Raw genomic sequence first — 6,000 nt, forward strand, 5'->3', positions numbered from 1 at the left:
ATTATTTAAATCAAAATGAAACACCGGAGAGTTTGTAGAAAATAATTTTTGTCGCTAACAACACAATTATTATTTGGAATTTTTTATTTGAAATGAACTCGAAAAGATTTTCTCGTGTTCACAGTAATGAGATTGGCCTTTAATACTTGTTCTTAATGAATCTATATAAATATTTTCGAGTTGTTTCGTTAACTGACCACTACTATCCCTTCCACTCCTCTCGGCTCACTAAACCTTGATTTGCTAACTGGCCGCAAACTCTCAGAAGTATGATGCGTAGCTTTCAACTAATAATATAATATATAAAAATAAGGAAATATAATTATTTCCTTATTTTAAACTACTAATAAAATAACACAATTTCATCCTCGTTTTTTCTACGCGTATTAATTATTTTAATTCTCTACTAAATTTTCGTTCATTATTTTTAGAAACAACTTTAATTACTTTATTACCCGTGTATATATTAGGTATATAAAAACTGTATAAGTTTAGATATATACAAATTAGGTATATAGAAATATTTTTGTAGAAATTCGTATAGTGCTGTCCATGAATGGACGGACCTTCGATTGGACCAGAGAACTTTGAATAGAAATGATATCGAGTACGGTTACACCTAACTTAAATTCCTTATTAACTCTTATATGCTAATATAGCTAGCATATTCCTTGATCTTTTCTACTTTTGTTCCTTCTAAATTAGAGCGAAAATTATATCTTATATACAAAAGCTAGGAAAAATGAGATAGAATCAGAATTGCACGTCTAGTTCGATGCACAGAGCTGACAAAAAGTATTTGTGCATACCCTTATTTCCTAATGACACATTTTTTTTTTGCAATCACATGAAAATACTATTGTACGAAATGATACGAAATTTGATATGCTCGAACTTAACTAGTTGCTATATAAATGTTATACTAAATACAATGGTGTAGAAATACTTTTCGTAGCCACTGTAGGAACATAAAGGGTTAAGTTAATGGAACTATATTCCTATTGTATATGGATCGAACAGAAGCTCCGTTGATTCGAGTGTTAACGAGGTCTCCTGTGATATCGTGCAAGAGTCGAACATCGACGTATCGCGGTCACAGAGGTATCACGTTTCAATTCTACTCGTGTATAATACATAACTGCGTATTGCGATGTTCAATACATCGCATAAGTGTTAGCCGATAGTTGGACAAATGAGGCGTTAAATTTTAACCAATTTTAGCGTACCGCTGAACCATAATCTATTGTTACGTAAGTTACATTCGAAACGTTGTCGCTAATTAAAGCATCGTGGTTTATAATTGAACGTGTCGGGTTGTCCAGCTCGACTCGTCGATGCTCTAATTTAGCCGGTTAAATTTCCATATTTGGAATTTATAGAGGCTCAGTGGAGTGACGTATTATCGCTATTCCACGTTCGATATCGTTGGACATGCAATAGCAAATTTCTAAGGCGTGGCAACGATTACTCTCGATCGAGGTAATTACATATTGCTACACAAATATGACTAGATGTTTTGATACTTCGTCGTGTTTACACGATTATGATACCGGAGATTGCTAAATAAGAGACCCCCTGTGTTGTAATTTACAAGTTTCAAATTGATTTAAACGCGAATGAAGTACAGTATTTTAACTGCTTTCTGGTAACGACACTGATAATATAAAAATTTTAGATTATAAACTTTCACGATCATTATTAAGATGACTTATCTGCGATTCTTTTACTAATTGAGAACACATTTGTGATTGTGGGCGAAGTTCGATTTTAAAACAAGTATGGAAAAATGTAAGCACTGAAACATACCGGAAAATTAAGTGGCCGTCTAAGGCTGATCGATTACGTGGAAGTATCACTGGGACGGTTTTGCGTCCTTGAGAGTAGCAAATGAAATATTCGTAGGCTATGGTCTAACTTTTTGCGGATGTTCAACTAGCAAGAATAGTATGGATTACGATAGAGGTAGGCTGATTTTTGTTCAATTGTTTGAAAATTTTCATTATGAAGAACCATTGCGTGGGGTACACGTATCTTTAACCAACAGCCGTAAAAATACGACCATTCGGACGATAATTTAATTGCAATAGTAATTCTTTTATGTTTGAAAATAATATTTCAATTTGTGTGATAATTCTTTTTACGATCGTGCGATCGAATATTGCAAGAATGAAGTTTAGAATTAACATATTAATATATGTATATTTATTATGTATTAAATATTATATGTTTATAATGTGAATATATAATATAATATTAAATATAGTATTATTATATATTTTAATTATATTGATAATATAAAGATTAATTATATAATGTAACGCATATATAATAATATATCAATCGTGTTGAAGTTCTTCACCAATTAATTATTCTGATGGTTTCATATTAATTTTCTTACTCGAAGTAATGAATAGATAATAAAATGCATCTTATTTGAACATATATCTAAATATGTATGTACTCGATATCGTGTCATTTTGCAGTTATTTGTAATTCGTATGGAATGAAACAAGTGCAGTAGATAAGCAATTTGAACTGGAAAGTATAAAGTGGTAGGTACGTAATGTGTGTAAAATTTCTATGAAATGGATATACAGCAATCAAAATTTAAAGTTTTTTGCGGTTATAATTATTCTATAGTACAGATTTAATCATTTTTATAAATTCAGAGAGAAACTTTTATCTGTTTCTACCAATTATGATATTCGAAACTAAAAAAAATTTATTAAATGTAAAAAATTGTAAAAAGGAAGATGTAAAAAATTATTAATGTAATTAATTGCAAATAATAAAATTTTGTCACTGTATGTTAAAAAATGCTACTATGCTTATATAAGAAAAACTACAACTTCTTAACGAGGTGTTTAATATTTTAAAGATTTTAACACAACAAATTATCCTCACTGATATTATATTTAGTAGCTTGAAAGCTTTAGCATACAAAATTAGTCCATTAAAATGTCATTATCACCTAGAGTATGCCATGTTTCTTTCATCCCTTCATCGTTTCACTTTCCTAAATTGTTCAGAAACTTGATCCTCTAATTTATTTTGAATAGTGTATTTTCCTTTCTCTACCGTGTTATTTGACATAAAATGAACGGATAGTTTGCCTTATTCGTAATTAGCCATCTGACCAGCCATAATGTTTGTATAAAATACAGTTCCCTTTCTAAATCCTTCTAAGTTAATCATATATTTTCTTTGCTTTGTTGTTTTATATTTAGCTATAATATATTTCAATTTATTGAATTTTATAAACAAAATAGTAAATAGTAAACTAGTACATATTGTTATTATTTGGCTTTTTTGGATAACGAAAGATTTTAAAAATAATCGATCTAGAGTTTTTCTACAATAACGTAAATAGATATAGAATATTTTATCTATTACATTCAATTATATGTTGATCGAATAATTGATAACTTCAACTATTCTAATAAAAATTATTACAAAATACGACTATCACATTATGTATATATATATTTTTTATACTAACAGTTACATTATACCTCCTTGTGAAAAAAGTATTAAATTATAAAAAGTTTCGATTTTAGACATATTTTTTGACCTTTACCAAATATGGGAGCGCATACAAGTCAGATGCCAGGCTATTTTTCAGCTTCTACAAAACGAATAGAAATGAAATATACTCTATTTTCTTTCCTAAAAATTAAGCTCTACACCAGAGAAAACCCCATCAAAATCCGTTCAAAGTAGTTCTTACCTTTAGTAGTTTTAATAAGCAGTGATATGAGTACAAACGAACAGACAAAAATTGCGAAGATTAGCTTTTTGGGCTCCATAACTTATGACTCCATAACTTCCTGAATGACTGATGTTTTATGTTGTTTATTCAATGTATAAACACAACCCTTCTACTGTTTTATTACCTGTGTAGATTGTATAGATTAATTTTGAAGTTCAAAGTCACAGAATAAGCCAGCTTTTGTTTACGAATAGCCTGGTAAGATTCCAAGCGTTACAGTTGGCGCGCCTGCTTAATGAGCCGAGGGGCACGATGCGCGTGAACGTATGCGCGATGGATGGAGGCGCGCGTGTACGCCTCCTGTCAGAGCTGTCCGTCCGTAACGCCGCAGGACGAGTTGTCTCCGTAGAAAAGCCGCCTATGGTGGTAGTGGTAGCTCGCGAGTCTCTCGAGGGACCATTTTTTTTCTACATTGCCCTACAGCTTTTCGCGCACAATCGATAGTCAAAGCGTGTGTGTCTCACGCGCCACGGCGTATACACGTGCACGCGAATGGATCGCTGGTACACGTGCCTATCATCGTAGACAGGTGCAGATCCACGGTGGTTTCCTCTCCATTCTCGGTTTGCTGTCATAATTTTGTGCAAGCAAGTGAACAATGAACAATTCTTGGTCAGCAAGCGCAGGAATCGATGCGACCAGGACGTCTCGAGGAATCCTCGTCCACATACCTTCGAATGCATTGGTGATCTGGTGATTGGTAATATGTGATCTGGATAACAGTTTGTTTCTCCGTATTATCTCTCTCTTGGTACACATCTCGTTCTGGGCTATTGTCATAACAGGTAAGCATTTATTTTTGTATTATTAGGCGTGTGATCGTTGATTTGGTTTTGTTTTGGGTTCCTCATTCATAGTAAATTCGACTTACGATGTAAAGTTATGTTATATTTTCTTGTTAGGAAATTCTAATGGGCTCACTAGTTGAGAAGCAACACAACCTAAAAACGAGGAATGTTTATACATGATAATAATGTTAAAGAGATTCTTTTATATTGATTGCTACATGGTAAAGTGAATAAATAATTCAAATAATTGGAAATTTATAAATTCTTGCATTTTGGTGATGCAATTGAGAAACAATATTGGAAACGATACGACGTTAAGAACAATTTCACTGAACTATGTCAGCTTATTAATCAAATATTAAGGAAGAAAAAGAAGCGTAGCTCATGTTTTTTTACGATGACACTTTTATCGAATACCTTGAACATTTTTACGATATTGGATACTTGAGCGACCGATAAAATTACTCGAGTACGTGATCTTTTAATTATTTTTTTCATCTTCGCTGAAAATATCGTATGTTTATTATAAAACGATGAAATCGTGTTCGTTACAAAGCTTACTACATATAGGTAAAATAGTATGCTAAAAATATTGAAGTGCGTGATTTAAATTCTCTACCAAATCATCTATGACAACTAATTGAAAAATACAAATTATGTTGATCATAGAACAAAGATTAATTCACATCATTAAGTTGTTAGAATATAAAAGTTATTGACAAAAATATATATGCTCTATAATATTTATCTCTTTATCGCAACAATTTATTAATGCTTTAACGTTTTTAAAAAAGTATGTCACAAATTCTTAATTTCACCCTCGAGTGAAATCCATGTCTGTCTTGCGTTTAATCCTGATCACTTGTACTTACTTAATTACCCATTTCGTTTAATACAATTTCTTTTATTTCGCGTATTATCTATAATATTAAGCATCCGGTGAATTACCTTTAGTTAGTTTAGTTTCTCATTAGATCGAGTGTCAAGGTAAGAAATATATCTTCTAGCGTGTTTTCGGTGATTTATCCGCGTAGTCGATAATTGACGCGGGTGAGTAACCCAAAGGTTTGCGTTTCGCGAGTAATCGGGGTCGAAGTTCAGAGCACATGCTAGGGTTATGTGAGTTCGATATATTTATGAAATTTCATTATGCTAATTATTAGTACGGAAACAGGCAATGTAATTAACGAATCAATATACGTCTGAAGTGATAAGATCAGTGGTATCTTCTGCACGCAGTGTTCTATTTAAAAAATCTTTTCCTAGATTAGCAAAGAACATGAATGTTTTGTGGAAAATAAACATGTAACTGTGTCGCCATAAGCGGCAGAAGGTCTTCTATTTCGTTGAAAATTATTTTCATTGATTTCTATATATGACGTAACATTATAGAAACGACGAATAATTATACGTATGGCAGGAATTTTTCCGAAGATAGAACAA

Source organism: Bombus pascuorum, chromosome 1 (assembly GCF_905332965.1).
Source record: "Bombus pascuorum chromosome 1, iyBomPasc1.1, whole genome shotgun sequence".
Classification (NCBI taxonomy): domain Eukaryota; kingdom Metazoa; phylum Arthropoda; class Insecta; order Hymenoptera; family Apidae; genus Bombus; species Bombus pascuorum.